This window comes from Triticum aestivum, chromosome 1B, assembly GCF_018294505.1.
Source record: "Triticum aestivum cultivar Chinese Spring chromosome 1B, IWGSC CS RefSeq v2.1, whole genome shotgun sequence".
Classification (NCBI taxonomy): Eukaryota; Viridiplantae; Streptophyta; class Magnoliopsida; order Poales; family Poaceae; genus Triticum; species Triticum aestivum.
Window position 1 is genome coordinate 207,895,734 of NC_057795.1, and position 8,927 is coordinate 207,904,660.

The following is an 8,927-nucleotide window of genomic DNA, read 5'->3' on the forward strand; positions in this document are numbered from 1 at the left end:
AAGTGTTTCCAAAAGTAGATACATTGGAGACGTATCACTATCTCCTGTTGCCGAACGAGGTCAAGTGTCGTCGCCTCTTGTCGGGGACGAGATCCGTTCTGGATCCCGAGTTCCCATCCCTTGTGGGAAGGCGAGCATGTGTGTTCTTATCCCAATTCATCCGGGGTTTGGGATTTCCTGTCCACCCCTTCCTCCAAAGCCATCTATAACTACGGGATCCAGTTCCACCACTTGGCCCCCAACTCCATCATCCACATCGCCTCATACATTGTCTTATATGAGGCTTTCCTACATATAAACACTACAAAAAAAGACACTTCCGTGACATTTCGGGCCGAATAATTTTTTTCTGTCATGCTTATGACACTTCTATGACAATAATTGTGACAAAACCCGATGTCATCACAGATGTGGCGGGCTCCTACTTCTATGACAAAAAATCATGACAGAAAATGAGCTCTTCGTTCTAGGAGAGTTAGGGACATAGCTGCATGACATTCTTTGGGACGTCCATGACGGAAAAATCATGGTAGAAGCGAGGGCGAGGAAAATGTCAGGGAGTTCCCGGTCACGGTGGGTGGTCGGGGCCGAGCGATGCACTGTGGTTTGCGCGTTCTCTCGCGTACGCACGTGTGTGCGAGGCGTTGGGCTCTAACTGAACCCGAGCGATAGCACTACTAGCTATGTTACTGAACCCGAGTGATCGATCCCTTGGCTGTTAACTGAACCTAAGCGATTCATTCCCTGCTGACTAAAACCGAGTGCTTCCTTCGCTGCTACTGCTAACTGAACCATGCGATCGATCACTGCTGCTCCTTACACTGAAGCCGATCGAGCCCCCGTGCGAGATGTAGCTAGCCAGCTGGTGTTGGTTGCCTCTCAATAAATAGTGACCATTGCTACCGTGCACGCGATACGTAGAATGAGTCGAGACGTGGTGAGTCGAGCCGGTTGGTTGGATGTGGATGAACAATTCCCGATGGGGGTTGGATGAACATGACCCCATGGTAGTAGGTCGTTGCCGCTGGATGAACAAGGCCCCTAGGAGGCCGCCGCACCCCTGTCGGTTAGAGGTGGATGAACAGGACCCCATGGAGGCTCTATGAACAACAGCCGGTGGAGGCTGGATGAAAAGTAGCCCATGGAGGCTTGAGCGAGGCAGTAGATGATGGATGAACAGGACACCGTTTCGATCTTAGGCGCTCCAACAGAAGTTCGTTTCCTCCGTTTTGCGGTACGCCACAGCCCTTCCGATCAACAGGACCCTGTTTCAACAGTAGGCACTCTAACACAAGTCCGTTTCCTCCATTTTGCAGTACGCCAGACCCTTCCCGATGAACAGGACCCCATTTCGACCGTACGCGGTCGAACAGAAGGCCTGTTTTCTCCGTTCTGCGGTATGCTAGACCTCGTTCCGGCTGTTCCATCCAAGCCGGTTAGCTCCCGATGAACATGATGTATTCCATTGCCTCCCGATGAACACTACACATTCCATTGCCTCCCGACGAACACAACGCATTCCGTTACCTCCCGATGAACACGACGCAATTTCTCCGTTCTGGCCCAGCCAGTTGGCTTCTAATGAACAAGACGTCGTTGCTGCCGTCAGTTGCCTCTCCATGTACAAGTTCCCTGGTCATACGTATGCGCGAGTACGAGTTCGAGACCCCGCCCGTATGTACATACGTGGCTGTATTTTTTGGCATCTGGTTGTATGTATGTGTACACGGTTTTGACTGGACTGCCTGAACTACTACCGCTCCTTACTCGGTCACGGTTCATCGTGGCATACAGATGATGACCCGCAAGTATACGGGATCAATTGTAGCCTCTTTCGATAAGTAAGAGTGTCGAACACAACGAGGAGCTAAAGGTAGAACAAATATTCTCTCAAGTCCTATCTGCCACTGATACGACTCTATGCACGCTTAGTGTTCGCTTTACCTAGAACAAGTATGAAACTAGAAGTACTTTGTAGGTGTGATAGGATAGGTTTGCAAGATAATAAAGAACACGTAAATAAAAAGTAGGGGCTGTTTAGATAAAGAAGCAATAAAGTAAATATAGCGAGTGTGGAAAAGTGGTGGTAGGAGTTGTGAAATTGCCCCTAAGCAATTGACTACGTTACTAGACCGATAGCAAGTTTTATGTGGGAGAGGCATAAGCTAACATACTTTCTCTTCTTGGATCATATGCACTTATGATTGGAACTCTAGAAAGCATCCACAACTACTAAAGATCATTAAGGTAAAACCCAACCATAGCGTTAACATATCAAGTCCCCTTTATCCCATATGCCACCACCCACTTACTCGGGTTTATGCTTCTGTCACTATAAGCGAATCATGAACGTATTGCAACACCCTACAACAGAAATCCCTCATGCTTGCACGACATGGAGGGCACAATAGGACAACAACATAACCACAAGCAAATTAAACCAATCATAGCAATTCCTCAATCACCGATAGGACAACGAAAATCTACTTAGACATCATAGGATGGCAACACATCATTGGATAATAATATGAAGCATAAAGCACCATGTTTAAGTAGAGGGTACAGTGAGTTGCGGGAGAGTGGACTGCTGAATATAGATGGGGGAAGGTGATGGAGATGTTGGTGAAGATGACGGAGGTGTTGGTGAAGATCGCGGTGATGATGATGGCCCCCAGCGGCGTTCCGGCGCCACCGGAAGCAAGGGGGGAGAGCCCCTGATGCGGAGCATCCTTCGACTACTCGCACCGACACTCCATCACCAACGCAAGCTCCAAGTGGACCAATGACACGAGCATGTGCACGCGCCATCGAGAATGAGGTTGATTCTCTCCTCTTCAAGTTTCGCTCGGTTTCACATGAGAGTTGGATTCTACCGTCATCGGAAACATTGTGCATGCTTAGGTACCAAGAAGACAATGCTGACAAGGAGAAGACGGAGACTCAAGTGACCTCGAGGCAAGGGAAGGAAGGAAGAAGAGTATGAGAAGGAGAAGACCGAGGAGAAGAAGAGGCTGCAGCCCCTGGACTTCCCGGGTGCCCGGCTGCCAAGGCCCCGGGTGCCTGGCCACAGCCTGGGAGGCGCCCCAGCCGGCCCCGGGTGCCCGGCGCCAAGGCCCCGGGTGCCCGGCCTTCCTCCAGGGCTTCGCCAGCCCACCCCGGGTGCCCAGCCTGGCCTGGGCCGCGTCCAGCCCACACCCCGGGTGCCCGGGCCATCACCCCGGGTGCCCGGCCGGCCCTGCCCAGTTTCTTGCCACCGTCCCGGGTGCCCGGGCTTTGGACCATGGGTGCCCGGTCTGCTGCCAGCCGGCTCCCCTGACCGGTCTGGGTGCCCGGCCGGTTTAACCCCGGGTGCCCGGACCCTTCCTCCGTGGACACGTTTTAGAGGACTTTTTGGTCCTTTGTTTCCCCTCTCCCTAATGTTTCATCCCTAGACTATATAAGTGGATCCCCTAGGTCATTTGTTGGGTTAGCAAAGATGAGACTACACATTTTGAGCCTTTGCTCATTGTATCCCCTCCTCCTAGGAGGTCAAGCCCCCACCTTGGGAAGAATCCATAGGATTATCAAGGCCTCCTCTTGGAGAAGATCATCAAGACCTCACATAGTGGGAAGAATTTTACCAAGTGCTACTCTCCTTGTATTGATGTTGTAATCATGTGGATCTTATGTGTGCCACTCTAGTAGATGTGATACTTGGTTTGTTTGAGAGATCTTGTTCTTGGTGTTCTTGGTGTTCTTGAGTTTTTCCTCCTTTTTCCCCCTCCAAGAGTGAAAAGATCCTTCCTAGGGTTTGACCCTACAACATCTTGGTATCATGAGCAAGGTTTATTGACATCTTGGAGTCCCATCCCCCCATTTGCTAGCTTGATTTTGTTGTTTTTCGTCCAAATCCGAAAATCCCCACAAAAATAGCCCCAAAAATTTTTCTTGCAATTTGTTGGATCTTGTGAGATTTCGTTGTTTTGGTCCATGGATTTGATGTTTGGCAAGTGGATCTAGCCCCTCCCCAACAATCCCCACCCTTCCCACCACGAAATCCACCAAATTTGGCGTTTCCCCCAAAATTTCCGCCCAAATCGGCCACCACCGGGTGCCCGCACCTTGAACCACCGGGCACCCGCACCACGCCCAGCTACCCCTGGGCACCCGCACCTCACACCCCCGGGTGCCCGCACCCCCCGAAATCAGTCCACTACCAACACCATTTTGGCCATAACTTCCACCTCCCAAGCCCGTTTTTCATGTTCTTTAGCTCGTTTAGAAGCCCTTGACATCCCCCATCCACTCATCCCACTGCCCCACCATTAACCCCATCCAAAAAATCATCACAAATACACCCACCTTCCGCATTTGACCGATTTTGTGTTGCCTTTTTGTGTTTCCTAAGGTGTTTCGGCTACTTAGGAGCGTGTGACATCTTCGTCACCATCTTCGAATCGGAGTCATCTTCATCGCTAACCGTAAGAAAGGACAGTATCCTCGATGACACTTACTCCTTACCTTGCTTTTGCATTGATAGCCCGAGCCACTTCGCGTCGCTTACCCATTGAGACTAGCAAGTTGAGAATTGCCGGGCCACGCTATTGTGCACCGTAGTGATCGTGTTATCATCTTAGTGCCATAAGTCTCTCCCGTGCATATCATACATACTTGTCTCATATCTTACTCGGCTCGAGCATCAAGCATAGAAAAAAGAGAGAAGAAAAGCTTTTAAGCAAAAGAGGAGCAACAAAGAGCTTGTAAGCAATAGAGTGAGCCATTTGCATACATATATCATCTTGGTCATCGCATACATACCATAGTTGGGATTGAAGACGGCACGGTTCTCTCATAGGTAGGTGCACAAGCGTATCTTGCCCATTTGAGCAATCGAGCTAGTGTCTCTCGAGCATTCGCACAACAAGAGAATTTCCCGTGGTTGCACATTTTGAGCTCACCCCTTGGTTGTGCGGATCCCATCTATCTTCCGTACGTGTGTACCTAGTGATACCGTTGGGTTTGATCTATTTGCTTTACTTGCATTTTTGTGAACCTTCTCAACCTTATCGATATCTTGACTAACATTTGCTTGAAATTTTTGCCACCATCCTAACCGAGCTACTCCATAACCCTCTTACTTGTAGGTGTGAGAAACAAACCCGGTTCCAATTCTCCTATTGCGGCATTACATTGAGTGACCCTTGTTACATCTTCAATCCTCGGAGAAGGTAACTTTGGTATTGTTCTCTCACTTTCCTACTCACCCCACTTGGTTATGATGGATAGGCCAAGCGCGTCGTCGAGCCCACTTTTTGAGGAGCAAGGTGATGATTCCGGATATGTCTCCAAGAACCACTTCTTCATCGCGCAATGAGCGCTTCATCAAGAAAACGTCGCATTGGGTCAACGCTTCGAACAACTCGCCTCTGACCTTCGTCAAAACCTCGACGACAAATTCAACACACAAATGGAAGAGCTCCGCAACATGATCGTTCAACGCCCATCTTCCTCATTGGCTTCTTCAAGACAGCGCCACTCAAGTCACCGTACAAGTCGGCAATCTTCGGGCTACTCCTCTTATGATGCAAGTCCACCACGAGCTCGCCCTCCTCGACGTGATCATCATCAAGCTCACTAAGCTCAAGAAAATCCATTCCATGGCAATGGATTACAAGACTGAGTTCGAGCACGTGAATTGATGCGACAACAAGTCCCTCATGAAGCAATGGAGCAAGAGCAAATACCTCCACAAGTGCCACTTCAAGCCCCTCAAGAAGGTGATGCACTTCGACAAGCACAAGAACAACGTGAAGCATAAGCCCTCGACCGTGAAGCTCAAGCACTTGAAGCACAACAAGCTCTACGCGAGGCCACTAGAGCCGTTGAAGTCCGCAACCGCCAAGTGCGAGAACAAGAGGAAGCTCTTCGTCACGAGATACAAGAGGAAGCCGCCCGACGCGAAGAACAACAAGAAAGGCGCAACCAAGCGCACATTCCTCGCCCTCCTCCAAGACAAGAGTGACAGCAAGTGGAACAAGTGCTTCAAGAGCCTCCTCCACGCCAAGAGCGACATCATGAGGAACGAGCATTTGAGGACTTTCCCAGGCAAGAGCGATATCACAACCGCTATCAAGATGAAGAACTCCGCTACGGCAAGCTCAAGTTCACCATGCCAAAGTTCTCCGGAAGCAATGATCCCGAAGAGTATCTCTCTTGGGCATTTAAGGTGGACAAGATTTTTCGCCTCCACAACTACGATGAAGAAAAGGAGATAGCCATGGCCTCCCTCGAGTTCCAAGACTACGTCCTCATTTGGTGGGAACAAGTGATCGAGGGACGACAAACAAGAGGTGAACCACCAATTACAACTTGGGAAGCTATGAAGGAAGTCATGAGAGCCCGCTTTGTGCCTACTCACTACACTCGAGATCTTTTCAAGAAGTTGCAACTCCTCAAGCAAGGCACCAAGGTGGTGGAAGAATACTACCAAGAAATGGAGATTGCCATGATACGAGCCAATGTCAAGGAAGATGACGAGCAAACAATGGCACGCTTCTTGAATGGCATCAACCACCCAATCAAGCGGATCGCTGACTTCCAACCATACTCCAACCTTCTTGAGCTAGTTCATCAAGTGACCAAGGCCGAGCGACAAGTGCAAGATGACTTCAAATACGCCAAGTACTCGTCCAAGACCTACGGCTACTACTCTCAAGCTCCCGCGACTTTGGCACCTCCTACATCAACTCGAGGATCACCAAGTACCGGCGACAAGTCAAGTTCCAAGCAAGTGGCACCTTCCTTGACTCGTCCTCCGGCAAGCACCTACAAATCCAAGACTCCTTCATCTTCGGCGCCTCCCGATGATCCCGTCAAGACAAGTTCAATCAAGTGCTTCACATGTGGCGGCCGAGGCCACAAGTCCTTCCAATGCACCAACAAGCGAACGATGATCTTCAACGATGATGGCACATATGACTCAATGAGTGAAGAAGAATTGGAAGCCATTGAGCACGTGGCCATGCACCGGCGCGTGAATGAAGATGAAGATGACCAAGTCTTTTGTGACAATGATTCAAGTCCCTCTCTCATGGTATCCAAGGTCTTGACGCTCCAACACCACCAAGAAGAAGACGAACGGTGCCACATCTTCCACCCCAAGGCCGACATCAATGGAAGGTCCGTCAAGGTCATCATCGATGGAGGTAGTTGCCACAATTTGGCGAGTGAAGAACTATGCTCCGAGCTTCAATTGGTCAAGAGGAAGCATCCGCACCCTTACAAGGTTCAATGGCTAAGTGACTCCGGCACTATCCGAGTTGAGCATACGGTCCAAGTCTCCTTCAAAATTGGTGCATATGAGGACACTTTGGAGTGCGATGTGGTCCCAATGACCGTTTGCCACCTCCTTCTTGGTCGACCATGGCAATTCGACCGTGGTGTTATCCACAATAGGTGTACCAATCACTATAGCTTCAAGATGAAAGGGAAGGAATATGTGCTACGACCTATGTCTCCTAGTCAAGTGATAGCCGACAAGAAAGCCACACACCATGGAGAGAAGAGTGAGAAAGTGAGCCACCCAAACGTGAGTGAGAGCCACAAGCCAAACTTGAGCGCCTCTTCGCCTAGAGAGAAAAACCTCATACTATTTGCCACAAAACATGAGATGAGAGAAGTGTGTGAGAACCCGTCGAGTGTGATGCACTTTGTCCTTTGTGTGCAAGGATGGAGAACCAAAAACTAACTCCGCTCACGAGCTACCTTTGGTGTTTCAATCTCTTTTGCAGGAATTTCAAGATGTTTTCCCCGATGAGCTACCTCCGGGTCTCTGTAACGCCCCGGATACAACTTTCCATATTCGTAACTCCAACTCTTGCCTTTTCCGTAGATGCGATATGTTATTTCCTCCGTGGTTGAGTTTTTGCATTTTGTTCATCACGTGCATCTCATCTCATAGCATCATGTGCATCGCATCCATATGTTTTCATAAAACCCGTATCCGCTCATAGTTGCCGCGTTCCCCTTGCTTTCGTTGACTATTCCGAGACCAATCGGGTTTTGCTTCCCTCTTGACCCTGACCACCTAACCTCTCTTGCCAGCTCGCAGCCCCCTCGCGCGCGTCCGTAAACTGATCCGAACCCGAACTGGACTGTCGTTACCGATGAGTCTGGATCATCCCCAATCATATCTAAAACATCCCCGTTTTCTTTTTTGGTCTGCCTAACCTATTTATTCTCGACAGCCTGATTGCTATAGGACGGACCGAGTTAACCACTACCCTAATCCCCTACCTATATAAATAGTCCAACCCTAGACCAATCCCTAAAATCAAGCCCCCTTGTCCCATCCACCCTCCTGCCCGCCGCCACTCTCTCTGGTTCCCCTCGGGATCACCAGCGAACGAACCAGCCACCACCGAAACTTCCAAACCCACCGATCCACCACTCCACCTCTCTAGCATCCCCACGCGCCCGTGGATCCCCTTGACCTTGCCTGAGCTCGCCGGGGAGCAGAGCACCACGGCGCCAGATTTCCCCACGCCCCTCTTGTTCCTGGAGCCCGAGCTCCCCTGCCTGAGGCCGCCGTCTTTGACCGGCCTCGTCATAGACCAGTGCCTCGCTGCCTTCTCCTTCCAGTTCGATCCGGAGGAGATGAGCTCCTCCATGCCTCCCCGCGCCATGGACCTGCGCCACTTCCGGACCCCAACCCCGACCCCGACGCTGTCCTGCGCCATCGTCGTTGACCACCAGATGAGCCTCGCGCCCATATCTTCTCTTCTCCCTCCTTCCCTTTCTTCCTCTCCTGTTTCTCTCTTCTCTCTTTCTCAATGCTCTCTCTCTCTCTGTTGCAACAGGGAACCGAGCCGCCATGTTCATCGCACTTGTTTTCCCCCGCCAGGAGACCGAATGCAGCCTCCTCGTCGCTGGAGACTGCTGCAGCTCCA